Source organism: Triticum dicoccoides, chromosome 2B (assembly GCF_002162155.2).
Source record: "Triticum dicoccoides isolate Atlit2015 ecotype Zavitan chromosome 2B, WEW_v2.0, whole genome shotgun sequence".
Lineage (NCBI taxonomy): Eukaryota > Viridiplantae > Streptophyta > Magnoliopsida > Poales > Poaceae > Triticum > Triticum dicoccoides.
This window is the reverse complement of record NC_041383.1, coordinates 518086351-518102503: the sequence shown is the minus strand read 5'-3', so window position 1 is coordinate 518102503 and position 16153 is coordinate 518086351.

The window sequence follows — 16153 nt, the reverse complement described above, 5'->3', positions numbered from 1 at the left end:
GCATCTTGTTCATCGTGATCGTAATTATATATATAATTTTTGGCCTCGCGATGGAGAAAACATCAATCAAGCTTGGGGGAGGCTTAAATCACTGTTATATTCATGCCCCAATCATGAGCTCGCGAAAGAAGTAATTATGCAAAGTTTTTATACTCGGCTTTCTGATAACAATCGCACCATGCTTGATACTTCTTGTGCAGGCTCTTTTATGATGAAGACTATTGAATTCAGATGGAATTTATTGGATAGAATTAAACACAAATCTGAAGATTGGGACTTCGACGAAGATAAGGAGTCAGGTATGACACCTAAGTTTGATAGTGTTAAATCTTTTATGGATACCGATATTTTCCGTAAGTTTAGCACTAAATATGGACTTGACTCTGAGATAGTAGCTTCTTTATGTGAATCTTTTGCTACTTATGTTGATCTCCCCAAGAAGAAGTGGTTTAAATATCATCCTCCCATAGAAGTAAAAGTAGCTGCACCTATTAAAGTTGAAGAAAAAATTGTCACTTATAATGATCCTATCGTTCCCACTTCTGATGTTGAGAAACCACCTTTCCCTTTTAGAATGAAGGATCATGCTAAAGCTTCAACTGTTGTTCGTAAAAGCAATATTAGAACTTACACACCTCCTGAGCAAGTCAAAGTAGAACCTAATATTGCTATTGTTAAAGATCTCTTGTCTGATAATATCGATGGGCATGTTATTCAATTCCAGGGTGAAACTGCTAGAATTGCTAAACCTTGTGATAAAGATAAACATAGACCTGTGGTAGGCATGCCCGTTATTTCTGTTAAAATAGGAGATCATTGTTATCATGGCTTGTGTGATATTGGTGCTAGTGCTAGTGTTATACCCATTGACTTATACAAAGAAATTATGCATGATAATGCACCTGCTGAGTTAGAAGGTATTGATGTTACAATTAAACTTGCCAATAGAGATACTATCCCGCTGATTTTCTTGTTCTTGGTTCTGCACAAGATAGCTTTTGTCCCATTATATTTGGTAGGCCCTTCTTGAATACTGTTAATGCTAAGATAGACTGCGAAAAGAATGTTGTCACTATTGGGTTGGATGATATGGTTCATGAGTTTAATTTTTCTAAATTTAGTAAGCAACACCGTGAGGAGGAATTGCCTAGTAAGGATGAAATTATTGGTCTTGCTTCCATTGCCGTACCTCCTAGTGATCCCTTAGAACAGTATTTGCTAGACCATGAAAATGATATGTTCATGAATTAAAGAAGGGAAATAGATGAAGTATTCTTTAAACAGGAACCTATTCTGCAACACAATTTTCCTGTTGAAATCCTAGGGGATCCCCCGCCACCCAAGGGTGATCCTGTCTTTGAGCTTAAACCATTGCCTGATAATCTTAAATATGCTTATCTTGATGAAAAGAAAATATATCCTGTTATTATTAGTGCTAACCTTTCAGAGCATGAAGAAGAAAGATTACTGAAAACTCTGAAGAAGCACCGTGCTGCTATTGGATATACTCTGGATGATCTTAAGGGCATCAGTCCCACTCTATGTCAACATAAAATAAATTTGGAAGCTTACGCCAAACCAGTTTGTGATCCTCAGCAACGTCTGAATCCTAAAATGAAAGAAGTGGTAAGAAAAGAAATACTCAAGCTTCTGGAGGCAGGTATAATTTATCCCATTGCTGATAGTTAGTGGGTAAGTCCTGTCCATTGTGTCCCCAAGAAGGGATGTATTACTGTTGTCCCTAATGATAAATATGAGTTGATTCCGCAAAGAATTATCACAGGTTATAGGATGGTAATTGATTTCCGCAAATTAAATAAAGCTAATAAGAAAGATCATTACCCCTTACCTTTTATCGATCAAATGCTAGAAAGATTATGCAAACATACACATTATTGCTTTCTAGATGGTTATTCTGGGTTCTCTCAAATACCTGTGTCAGCTAAAGATCAATCAAAGACTACTTTTACATGCCCTTTTGGCACTTTTGCTTATAGACGTATGCCTTTTGGTTTATGTAATGCACCTGCTACCTTTCAAAGATGCATGATGGCTATATTCTATGACTTCTGTGAAAAGATTTGTGACGTTTTCATGGACGATTTTTCCGTCTATGGTTCCTCTTTTGATGATTGCTTGAGCAATCTTGCTCGAGTTTTGTAGAGATGTGAAGAAACTAATCTTGTCTTGAATTGGGAAAAGTGCCATTTTATGGTAAATGAAGGTATTGTCTTGGGGCACAAAGTTTCTGAAAGAGGTATTGAAGTTGATAAGGCCAAGGTTGATGCTATTGAAAAGATGCCATATCCCAAGGACATCAAAGGTATAAGAAGTTTCCTAGGTCACGCCGGATTTTATAGGAGGTTCATTAAGGAATTCTCAAAAATCTCTCGGCCTCTGACTAATTTATTACAAAAAGATGTACCGTTTGTCTTTGATGATGATTGTGTAGAAGCATTTGAAATACTTAAGAAAACATTAGTCTCTGCACCTGTTGTTCAGCCACCTGATTGGAATTTACCCTTTGAAATTATGTGTGATGCTAGTGATTATGCTGTAGGTGCTGTTCTAGGGCAAAGAGTTGATAAGTAATTGAATGTTATCCATTATGCTAGTAAGACTCTAGACAATGCTCAAAGAAATTATGCTACTACCGAAAAGGAACTTTTAGAAGTTGTGTTTGCTTGTGATAAGTTCAGACCCTATATTGTTGATTCTAAAGTAACTATTCACACTGATCATGCTGCTATTAAATATCTTATGGAAAAGAAGGATGCAAAACCTAGACTTATTAGATGGGTTCTCCTGCTTCAAGAATTTGATTTACATATTGTTGATAGAAAGGGAGCTGAGAACCCTGTTCCAGACAACTTGTCTAGGTTAGAGAATGTTCTTGATGACCCACTACCTATTGATGATAGCTTCCCTGATCATAAATTAAATGTCATAAGCACTTCTCGTAGCACTCCATGGTATGCTGATTATGCTAATTATATTGTTGCTAAATTTATACCTCCTAGCTTCACATACCAACAAAAGAAAAAGTTTTTCTATGACTTGCGACATTACTTTTGGGATGACCCACATCTTTATAAAGAAGGAGTAGATGGTGTCATTATACATTGTGTACCTGAGCATGAACAGGAATAGATCCTACGCAAGTGTCACTCCGAAGCTTATGGAGGACACCATGCTGGAGATAGGACTGCACATAAGGTATTGCAATCTGGTTTTTATTGGCCTACTCTCTTCAAGGATGCCTGTAAGTTTGTTTTGTCTTGCGATGAATGTCAAAGGATTGATAATATTAGTAGACGTCAAGAAATGCCTATGAATTATTCACTTGTTATTGAACCATTTGATGTTTGGGGCTTTGATTATATGGGACCTTTTCCTGCCTCTAATGGATATACTCATATTTTAGTTGTTGTTGATTACGTTACTAAGTGGGTAGAAGCTATTCCAAGTAGTAGTGCTGATCATAACACTTCTATTAAAATGCTTAAGGAAGTTAGTTTTCCGAGGTTTGGAGTCCCTAGATATTTAATGACTGATGGTGGTTCACACTTTATTCATGGTGCTTTCCGTAATATGCTTGCTAAATATGACGTTAATCATAGGATTGCATCTCCTTATCACCCGCAGTCTAGTGGTCAAGTAGAGTTGAGCAATAGAGAGCTCAAATTAACTTTGCAAAAGACTGTTAATAGGTCCAGAAAGAATTGGTCCAAGAAACTTGCTGATGCATTATGGGCCTATAGAACTGCATATAAAAATCCTAGGGGCATGTCTCCATATAAAATGGTTTATGGGAAAGCTTGTCACTTACCTCTCGAACTAGAACACAAGGCATACTGGGCTATTAAAGAGCTTAACTATGATTTAAAACTTGCTGGTGAGAAGAGGTTATTTGATATTAGCTCACTTGATGAATGGAGAGCCCAAGCATATGAAAATGCCAAGTTGTTTAAAGAGAAGGTTAAAAGATGTCATGACAAAAAGGATACAAAAGCGTGAGTTTAATATAGGTGATTATGTATTGCTATACAACTCTCGTTTAAGATTTTTTGCAGGAAAACTTCTCTCTAAATGGGAAGGTCCCTACGTTATCGAGGAGGTCTATCGTTCCGGTGCCATAAAAATCAACAACTTCGCAGGCACAAATCCGAAGGTGATAAACGGTCAAAGGATCAAACACTATATCTCGGGTAATCTAATAAATGTTGAAACCAATATTATTGAAACCGTAACCCCGGAGGAATACATAAGGGACACTTTCCAGAACATTCCAGACTCCGAAAAGGAATAGGTATGTGGTACGGTAAGTAAACCGACTCCAAAAATTTTTTTAAGGCAATATTTCTCTGTTTTGGAATATTTAGAAAAATAGAAAAATTAGTAGCAGTCCGGGGAGGACACGAGGCCTCCACGAGGGTGGAGGGCACGCCCTACCCCCCTGAGCGCGCCCCCCTACCTCGTGAGCACCTCGTGTGCCCTCCGAACTCTGTTTCCTTGCATGGTACGTATTTTGGCAAGTAAAAATTCATTATATATACTCCCGAAGGTTTTGACCACCGTATCATGCAAATATCCTCTGTTTTTGTTTCGAGCTATTTCCGTTGCAGATTTAGAGCGCCATGACTTCTCCCTCTTCCAGCAATGAAGACAAGGATGCTTGGCTATTGAAGATAGAGTTGAAAAGAGAGGAACCAGAAGAAATCAACAAGGATGAAAGGATCAAGAAGGCCATGGAGGTTCAAGCTTCAGTGGTGAATGAAGAATACATCCCTTAAACCTTACCTAACCTTTTCACTCCAACAGAGATTGAATCTTTCAAGATGATTGAGTTAGCCCACATACAGAACAAGTATCTTACACAAGAGAATATTTTGTTGAAGGATCACATTGCTGGGCTCAAGGGCTTTATCCGCAAGTTGGAGGAACTTTTACGCTCGATGTGTGATTATCCACCGTCATCTTCACCACCTCCATCACCTCCGAGGAAATAATCACATGGGTATGGGCACCCCCCTTGGCAACTGCCAAGGTTGGGGGAGGTGCCCTGGTATCGTATCACCATCACAACTCCTATCTTTACCGTATTTCTTAGTTCAATCCTATTAGTAGTATCTTGATTTAGTAGAATAAAGTCATGGCATGATCTAGTTTGGAGTTTTGCTTTACGATCCGTCTTTGTAATTGAGTCCATGAGTTATATAATAAAGATTAGTGTTGAGTCAAGGGCTTGAGTATTTTGCCATGATCTTGGGTGATTAGAAGAAAAAGAACAAAAATAATCAAAGAGTTCATATTGATCTTAGTGAAAGTAATGACTTCTCATAGAGAGAGTATGCTGATTAAAAGTTGTTGGGAGTTGGCAAATATAGCTTTGGTCATCGTTGCAATTAATAGGAAGTAATAAGGAAAGAGAGGTTTCACATATAGATATATTATCATTGACATCTTTTATGATTGGGAGCACTCATTAAAATATGACATGCTAAAAGAGTTGAAGTTGGACAAGGAAGACAACATAATGAGTTGTGTTTTCTTACATCCGAGATAAAGTATGTTGTCATGGATCCTCTACCGTGTTGAGCTTGCCTTTCCCCCTCATGCTAGCCAAATTCTTAGCACCAAGTAGAAATACTACTTGTGCTTCCAAATACCCTTAAACCAGTTTTGCCCTGAGAGTCCACTATATCTACCTATGGATTGAGTCAGATCCTTCAAGTAAGTTGTCATCGATGCAAGCAATAAAAATTGCTCTCTAAATATGCATGACTTATTAGTGCAGAGAAATAAGCTTTGTACGAAGTTGTTGTGGACGCAATAAAAGCGACGAACTGCATAATAAAGGTCCACATGCAAGGGGCAATATAAATTGACGTTCTTTTGCATTAAGATTTTGTGCATCAACCCTAAACGCGCATCACAACCTCTGCTTCCCTCTGCGAAGGGCCTATCTTTTATTATTATCCTCTACCTTATCAAGAGTCACGGTGATCCTCACCTTTCCTTTTTCATTTTATCCTTTGGCAAGCTCAGCATGTTGGAAAGAATATGATATACATATATAATTGGATGTGGGGGAGCATGAATTATTATTGTTGACATTACCCGTGAGGTAAAAGGTTGTGGGGCAAAACTATAAGCCCCTATCTTTCTATGTGGCCGATTAAAACTCCGTAACCACAAGTATCGCGTGAGTGATAGCAATTATGCAGGACTAAATGATAGTTGAGTATGTGGACTTGCTTTTAAGCTCTGACATAGACTCTTTCCGATGTTATGATAAATTGCAATTGTTTCAATGACTGAGATTATAATTGTTAGTACCCAATAAGGTTTCTAATTCATGCTTTGGCTTTGTGAATAGATCATCACTTGAACATGAGTAATCATATGACAAAATGTATTTATGTTGCTGTTATGAAATAATCATGATGCCTTCATGGCCTTATTTTGTTTTTATCGACGCCTCTACCTTTAAACATGAGGATATATTTACTGTTATCGGCTTTTTGCTTGAGGACAAGCAAGGTCTAAGCTTGGGGGAGTTGATATGTCCATGTTGCATCATGTTTTTATGACAATATTTATTGCATTATAGGCTGTTATTTCACGTTATGTCACAATAATTATGGCTATTCTCTCTTATTTTACAAGGTTTACATGAAGAGGGAGAATGTCGGCAGCTGGAATTCCGGGCTGGAAAAGGAGCAAATATTGGAGGCCTATACTATGTAACTCCAAAAATCCTGAAACTCCATGGAATACCTTGAAATAAATAAAGAAAAATCGTCGCCAAAGATGAAGGCCAGGGGGACCACACCCTGCTCACGAGGGTGGGGGGCGCCCCCTGGGCATGCCCCCCTATCTCGTGGGCCCCCTGGTGGCTCTCCGACATCCATCTTCTCCTATATGAAGTCTTTCGATGAGAAAAAAAAAGGAAGCAACCTTTCAGGACGAGACTTCGCTGCCACGAGGCGGAACCTTGCCGAAACCAATCTAGGGCTCTGGCAGAGCTGTTCTGCCGGGGACACTTCCCTCCGGGAGGGGGAAATCATCACCATCGTCATCAGCAACGCTCCTCTCATCGGGAGAGGGCAATCTCCATCACCATCTTCACCAGCACCATCTCATCTCCAAACCCTAGTTCATCTCTTGTATCCAATTCTTGTCTCCAAGTCCGGGATTGGTGCTAGTAGGTTGCTAGTACTGTTGATTACTCCTTGTAGTTGATGCTAGTTGGTTTATTTGGTGGAAGATCATATGTTCAGATCCTTTATGCACATTATTACCCCTCTGATTATGAACATGAATATGCTTTGTGAGTAATTACGTTTGTTCCTGAGGACAAGGGAGAAGTCTTGCTATTAGTAGTCATGTGAATTTGGTATTCGTTCGATATTTTGATGAGATGTATGTTGTCTAACCTCTAGTGGTGTTATGTGAACGTCGAATACATAACACTTCACCATTATTTGGGCCTAGAGGAAGGCATTGGGAAGTAATAAGTAGATGATGGGTTGCTAGAGTGACAGAAGCTTAAACCCTAGTTTATGCGTTGCTTCGTAAGGGGCTGATTTGGATTCATATGCTATGGTTAGGTTTACCTTAATACTTTTGTTGTAGTTGCGGATGCTTGCAATAGAGGTTAATCATAAGTGGGATGCTTGTCCAAGTAAGGGCAGTACCTAAGCACCGGTCCACCCACATATCAAATTATCAAAGTACCGAACGCGAATCATATGAGCGTGATGAAAACTAGCTTGACGATATTCCCATGTGTCCTCGGGAGCGCTTTTCCTACCATAAGAGTTTGTCCAGGCTTGTCCTTTGCTACAAAAAGGATTGGGCCACCTTGCTGCACCTTATTTACTTTTGTTACTTGTTGCTCGTTACAATTTATCTTATCACAAAACTATCTGTTACCACTTATTTCAGTACTTGCAGAGAATACCTTGCTGAAAACCGCTTATCATTTCCTTCTGCTCCTCGTTGGGTTCGACACTCTTACTTATCTAAAGGACTACGATAGATCCCCTATACTTGTGGGTCATCACACGTCTTGTCGAAGCAAAGATCGTGTCCCCTTATTACGGGATTCTCATCAATACGGGTATGGGTAATCCAACTGCACCGCTAATCGCGGCGAGTGGGAGGTGAAACAGGTTCCACCAGGCCAGTGGGGAGGCACAAAAAGCTTTTACCATCTCTTATAAAGAGATAAGGTCTCTTCCTCATTACCCATGCCTTCTCCTTCCGCTAACTCATTCCCCTCTGCTCGAGCCCTAACGCCCAAGCACTCTTCTTTTCCCTCGAAGAGAGGTTTTCCAAAGATGTCCGGATCTGGAGCAGGACGCAAATGAATGGCCTCTACCGTCCGGGAGAAGGATATCAAGAAGCTCCGGGAAGCCGGGTATCTGGCCAAGAAGATTGGCCATCGTCTTCCACCGGCGGGACAGGTTGTCCCCACTCCGAAGCCTTACGAGAGAGTCGTGTTCCTTCCCCATTTTGTCTGCAGGCTCGGGTTTCCCCTCCACCCATTTGTCCGTGGAGTCATGTATTACTATGGGATCTATTTTCATGATCTTTGCCCCAAGGTGGTGAGTGGCGAACACGCCGAGTGCGGTGGTGCCATGGTGAGCAAGATGCCCAAGGTTGTTTGGCCGAAAGGCACCTTCAACGACTCCATCAAGGAGTGGCAGCAGCAGTGGTTTTACATCACTGAACCACGCAGCAAAAAGTGGGCTGCACCTCCTGAGTTTAGATCCGTAGCCACACTACGGCTCACGTCCTGGCCCAAGAAGGGCCCAAACTGGACCTCGCCCGATGAGCTATCACTGCTCCAGACGTGCGTTCAGAGCGTGGTTGACAAGGACGTCAAACTCGTTGATGTAGTCCAGGTGATGCTAGTTCGCCTGGTTCTCCCTTGCCAGCGTCGAGCCTGCAATTTGTGGGAGTTTGACCCAACCGAGCACCAAACCCTTCGGGAGCTCTATGACTCCTCCCACGAGGATATCTAGAAGGTGCTCTTCAAGTCCGGAAAATCATGGCCGGACTCCGCCGAGGACCGGGGGTATCAATTATCCCATTCTGCAAGCCCAGTAAGTTACAGCCACGCCATGTACATTCATGATTCAGTTGGCATGTCATGAGGGAGACATTTTAATCGTGTTTCATCGTGACCTCAGGGATGGCTTAAGAAGGTGGAGCGGAAGCATTGTCCGGCCCCACTGCCGGAGGAACCGGCCAAAACTCTTCTAATGAAGATGCTTGTCCCTGCGCCTTACGAGGCGCCAAAGAAGGAGGACTCCGAGAGTCAAGAAGACCCGGAGTGGCCTCCGTCGCCGTGAGGCTTCGAATGCCAAATCCGAAGACTCCAGCAACGCTCCTTCTTCCAAAGATGTACAGGAGGAAGCAGAGGAGGACGAGCCTCACTCTGAAGGTGGGAAGAAGCGTGCGGCTTCCCCGTCCCTGGAGGCCGAATCGCCAAGAGGGGGAGAGGTTCCCATCCAGAGGCATCCACCTCGGCTGCCGATAACGGCCCGGAGTGGGATCCCAGAGCCCAGCCCTTGGAAAAATCATAAGTAAACGAATTCCGAATGCGCCTATGCATCCAGGGTCATCTGGGTACAGTAATTTTAACTGTCGCCACATCTCGTAAAGCCCGACAAGATCTCCTTCCGGACAATCCTCATCGGAGGATTCGTTGAGTTTGGGTGCTGTGGCGAGCGAGACGCCTCCGGGGGCTCCTTTTCCAAAGTCCAAGCGCGACACCGAGGTGTCGTCTCAAAGAGACCCAGAGCCGGATAAGGTCCTGGAGGCCTCTAAGGCTCCAGGATCGGGCGAGCGGCCATCCTCCATGAAGTGAGGTTTGCCTACTCCGCCGGCAACCTCTGTCTACGCGGAGCTGCCGGGTGGTCTATCGACAGCATTAGAGAACGCGTCTATCATCGATGAACATCGGACCCTCATGGGTGCGGTGGTTGGACAGATTCAGTCTGCCGAAAGCGGGCTGAATGAGTCCTTCCTTGGCCTTATGAAGGCTTTTGAGGTATGGTTTCTAATAAACCTTTGAGGAATCATCATAAATATGAGTAGTAGCCCCTGATACACTGTCCGGCGAAAGATAGAGAGCCAGGCAGCGGATCAACTCCTCTTTTCGTGTGAACCTTTCTTAATGACGTGTGCCTCTTTCTTTGAAAATAGGCGTCTGCGGAGAAGACGGCCGCTCATTAGGCGGAAGTGTCCGAACTAAAGCAGAGTCTGGAACAGGCCGAGGAAGAACTTGGCCATGTGAGGAAGCAATTAGAGGAGAAGCAAGGTATGTTTAAACATTGTCTTGCATTAGGCACGAATGAGTAATTGTGCCTATTGAAAAGTATTTGTGTTGTACGCCCTAGGAGCGAGTGCCGAATATGAGACGCTGAAGAATGTTGTGGCTGATGCCAACAAGAAGGCTGCCGCCGAACAGACGCTTCGTGAAAAGCACGAGGCCAGGGTTATCACAGCTGAACGAGAGCTCCAGGAGGCTATGACGAAAAGCGAGAGCTTGGAGCAGAGTCTAGTAGGGAAAGAATCCGAAGTTGCCCAAGCTCTCCAAGCTGTGGAAGATGCTCGGGAAGAAGCCCGAGGTGCTGTACGGGACATTCAAGAGGCCCGGAAAGTTACGGCTGGTAAGGCCTGTGGTATTCGTGGCCATAATTACATGATAGTGGGGAGAACTCAAAGCGGCAAGCTGAATTCTTTGATTTTACAGGGGTGGTTGTGGATCTACCTCGCAGCATATCAGACGCCACCCAATTCTACCAAACCGAGGAGAGGAAGTCTGCGGAGAGGAGCTTCTGGTCGCAGTATTTGGCACCGAACTATCCAGTGCCTTTTATCGATCAGCTGAAGCAGCTGGTCGAACTGCACCAGGCGGCCGAACTAGCCATGAAGGACTTGGTTATTCGGCTATGGCCTGCGGAGCCAATTCCAAGCAGTTACTTTGGACTCGTGAAGCAGATTGTGGGCGCCTGTCCTTGGCTTGATGTCATCAGGCGGAAGTGTCTGAACTAAAGCAGAGTCTGGAACGGGCCGAGGAAGAACTTGGCCATGTGAGGAAGCAATTAGAGGAGAAGCAAGGTATGTTTAAAAATTGTCTTGCATTAGGCACGAATGAGTAATTGTGCCTATTGAAAAGTATTTGTGTTGTATGCCCTAGGAGCGAGTGCCGAATATGAGACGCTGAAGAATGTTGTGGCTGATGCCAACAAGAAGGCTGCCACCGAATAGACGCTTCGTGAAAAGCATGAGGCCAGGGTTATCACAGCTGAACGAGAGCTCCAGGAGGTTGTGACGAAAAGCGAGAGCTTGGAGCAAAGTCTAGTAGGGAAAGAATCCGAAGTCGCCCAAGCTCTCCAAGCCACGGAAGATGCTCGGGAAGAAGCCCGAGGTGCTGTACGGGACATTCAAGAGGCCCGGAAAGTTACGGCTGGTAAGGCCTGTTGTATTCGTGGCCATAATTACATGATAGTGGGGTGAACTCAAAGCGGCAAGCTGAATTCTTTGATTTTACAGGGGTGGATGTGGATCTACCTCGCAGCATATCAGACGCCGCCCAATTCTACCGTACCGAGGAGAGGAAGTCTGCGGAGAGGAGCTTCTGGTCGCAGTATTTGGCGCCGAACTATCCGGTGCCTTTTATCGATCAGCTGAAGCAGCTGGTCGAACTGCACCAGGCGGCCGAACTAGCCATGAAGGACTTGGTTATCCGGCTATGGCCTGCGGAGCCAATTCCAAGCAGTTACTTCGGACTCGTGAAGCGGATTGTGGGCGCCTATCCTCGGCTTGATGCTATCAAGCGATCAATATGTATAGAAGGTGCGTGCATGGCGTTTGCCCATGCAAAAGTGCATTGGGGCAAGCTTGATGCGGAGAAGCTGATGAATGAGGGGCCGCTGGAGGGTAAGGAGCATCGCAAGCCCGAATTGTACTATGAAGGTGTACTGAAGGGGGCCCGCCTTGCGGCGGATAAGTGTACCAAAGACATTATGTTTCCCTGAGGGCATTCATACCGATATTTGTAATATGGGATAATGGCGCTTTTATTATATATTTCCTATTTTGTTTGAACATATGTTCTTCCTGTGCGGCTGTTTATTGTATGTAAATTCTGAGAGTTGGCCAGTCGTCGTCTTTAGCCCCCATGTAAAAAATACGGGGGTGTTTGGGATATATCTGAACACACTTTATCCCATGGTTGGGTCCTTTTAAGGAGGTGTTTCTCACCACGAACTAGGCAATCGGACTATATGGCTTTACTACTCTCACTTAGCCATAGGAATTCGAGTATGGTTGGCGCAGCCCCTACTGTTCGGAAGGCCGAACTGGGGGCTCTATTGGCGCCTGATCGGAAGACCGGTCCCTCGCAATCTGCATTTATAGTGGCATTATGCGGAATAAATCTTTAAGGATTTTGCGACCTCTCGAACAGCTGACTAGCTCTCGCTGCATCATGACAGTCAGTTTTCAGCTTTCTCTACTAAGGTGCTCGTCTGGCAGAACCGGGACACAATCGCAGTAGTTCTCCCAGCGCTACCTTAACCGACAGAACAGAACGTAAGGTACCAAAACATGGGAGCCGGGCAAACCCAACCAATGACCCAAGACATGATTCGGAGCTGATGCATATAGTGCTATAAGTTCGGGGTGTCGAGCGGCTGAGAAGGTGGTCAGACTTTATTTCCGTATTATGAAGCCCCTGGCACAACCAGGTGTAACACGAAGTGTGGCTGCCGTTTTGTGGCAAAGAGGCGTCGATGATAAGCGATGACTAGTACATGTTATTTAAGTCTACGCATTGTAGCAAGATAATATGGCTATGCATATGAGTGCGATTTATGATTATGAAAAGAGATGGTTTTTGGCGGAACCTGTGATAGCCGGACTGGAGGGGGCTGTGAGTGGATCGAAAGTGAATATAAACTGCCTTCTACCTGCGTGGTCCTGCCCTTGTGTGCCCGGGCTGATTCCATGCCGCCGATCCTGTTCTGCATCAAAGTTAGTTTGTGAAGGCAAATGCTTGGAGGCAGCCGAATAGTTGGCTGTCATATCAAAATTTTGATAGGCATGCACGACTTGCTACTCCGGCAGTTGTATGATTTCCACTCTAGGGGCGGGGTTCGACCTTATACGTAGGTGTGAGTATATAATCGGCGTTGGCCTAATGGTTTACCACGCGGAATCTAGTCAAACGTGGTTCATCCCGTTAGCATACGGTGGGTTACCGTATGAGGGGAAAGCGCCGATGGCGTGTCATATTTTGGTTATCTGAGAACAACCGTTAGAGCGGTGGGCCAATGAACTTGGCCTTTGCACCTGACATCTTGTAGAAGGTGTTTATTTGTAGATTCATACCTGCGGGGGCTTTATGTGTTATGGAGCCCCTGGACTACTAGGTCTATGGGTACGGGAATTGAATTGCTGTGGTTTGTATGATAGGGGGCGATCGACCGTACTGTTGTGCTCTTGGGGGGGGGGTCTCTTGACTTGGCGCCTCCCTTCATTGTTTCTGGCACACGACCAGTCGCTTTGTTTTGAGGATCCGCCATTCTCTATTGGTATGCTTTGCCGTCCTTCTAGGAGTACCGTGAATTTCACATGGTTGATCAAGTATGTGGCTAGGGCCAAATAGGCTTGAGTTGTTCTTTGTCCGTTGACCGGACTAGGAGTTGCTAGACTTGGCACCAGCTTCCCTGTCTTGACATTTATGACCATTGCACCGAGGCTTTAGGATGCCTCTTCGTGTATCCTTCTTACTGTCTTGGACCATAGTGGTGTGTGGACGTCAGGTTGTGTGCCTTTGGTTCTCCTGTTTAGGTTGAGGTAGCTAGTTGTGCCTCGTATGCCCTTTATTAGGGCGTTCGAATCCGTACTTTTCGGTGGCTAGAATCTTGGTCCACCTATCCGCTAGCAAATCTTGGTCAGCTTTAAGCTGCTCTTTCTTCCTTTGCAGACTCCTTGCCATGGCTATGAGCCGTCGCTTGAAGCGAACTTGTTCCATTGGGTCTTCAGGCACGCCGAATTCGTCATTGCCGAGGCTTACCTCGTCTTTGGAGGGGGGTGTATAGTTGTCCCTCTCCAAGTATCCCACCGTGGTCGGTCCGGCCTGCTTGAAGGTAGGCTGATCAGTGCTGTATTCCTCTTCGGCACCATCCGGATTGCTTTCATGTTCGGGGCCGGTATTTATGTAGCGGGGCTTGGAGCGGCGCCGAAGATGCCCATGCTTTGCTTTTTCTCCTGAGGGGTTATCCTCCACTGCCTCGTCGCCCTTGGTTTCCTCCGGAGTGTCCACCATATATATATTGTATAAAGAGGCGGCTGTCCACCGCCCTATGAGCAGTGGCTTCTGCATGTCTCCTGCATCGTCGTCCATACCGTCGATGTCTTCGGATTCGAAGTTAAGCACGTCGGTTAAATCATCGACCGTGGCAATATAGTAGGTGGTGGGTGGGCAGAGAATTCCTTCCTCACCTGCTTCATACTCAAGCCGGACATAGTTCGGCCCAGATCCTCCTGACAAAGAGAGAGACTTTATTGAGTTCAGCATGTCGCCAAAGGGCGAGTGCTGAAAGATGTTCGCAGCGGTAAACTCCATTACCGGAGCCCAACCTGGATTGGCTGGCTCGAGGGTGTGCGGACCAGAACCAACAACCGGATGTGAGTCCGGGGGCCCGAGGTTACAGGCCTCAACAAAGGTGAGTTTAGGATCTTGAGAAGAGGTGTCTAGAGGGGGGTGATTAGACACTAAGTACCAAAGTTGCAGTTTTTAGCCCTTTTAAGTTTGAGTGGAGTTTAGGCACAAATTTAACATTCACAACACATAGCAAGCAAGCATGCAAAGAGTATATGAGCAGCGGAAAATAAAGCATGCAACTTGCAAGAATGTAAAGGGAAGGGTTTGGAGGATTCAAACGCAATTGGAGACACGGATATTTTTGGCGTGGTTCCGATAGGTGGTGCTATCGTACATCCACGTTGATGGAGATTTCAACCCACGAAGGGTAACAGCTGCGCGAGTCCATGGAGGGCTCCACCCATGATGGGTCCACGAATAAGCAACCATGTATATCCCACCATGGCCGTCGCCCACGAAGGACTTGCCTCACTAGCGGTAGATCTTCACGAAGTAGGCGATCTCCTTGCCCTTACAAACTCCTTGGTTCAACTCCACAATCTTGTCGGAGGCTCCCAAGTGACACCTAGCCAATCTAGGAGACACCACTCTCCAAGAAGTAACAAATGGTGCATTGATGATGAACTCCTTGCTCTTGTGCTTCAAATGATAGTCTCCCCAACAGTCAACTCTCTCTCATAGGATTTGGATCTGGTGGAAAGAAGATTTGAGTGGAAAGCAACTTGGGGAAGGCTAGAGATCAAGATTCATATGGTAGGAATGGAATATCTTGGCCTCAACACATGAGTAGGTAGTTCTCTCTCAGAAATAGGATGTTGGAAGTGTAGGTTTAGTCTGATGGCTCTCTCCACGAATGAAGAGGAGGTGGAGGGGTATATATAGCCTCCACACAAAATCTAACCGTTACACACAATTTACCAAACTCGGTGGGACCGAATCAAACAACTCGGTCAGACCGATTTAGTAAACCTAGTGACTGTTAGGATTTTCGGTGGGACCGAAATGCAACTCGGTAGGACCGATATGGTTAGGGTTAGGGCATAACATAATCTCGGTGAGACCGATTACACAAACTCGGTGAGACCTATTTTGGTAATTAGCTAACCAGAGAGTTGGTCAGGCAAACTCGGTTGGACCGATTATCAAACTTGGTGGGACCGATTTTGGTAATGAGTCAACCAGGAAGTTTGCATTGTAATCTCGGTAGTACCGATTGCTCAAACTCGGTGAGACCGATTTTGATAATCGACATACAGAGAGAGATTACAATCCCATCTCGGTGAGACCGAGATCCCTATCGGTGAAACCGATTTGCCTAGGGTTTGTGGCAGTGGCTAAGACATCCAAACTTGGTGGCACCGGATAGAAAGAATCAGTGGGGCTGAGTTTGACTTTAGGTTTAGGACATATGTGTGGAAATGGGAAAGTAGTTGAGGGTATTTGGAGCATATCACTAAGCACTTT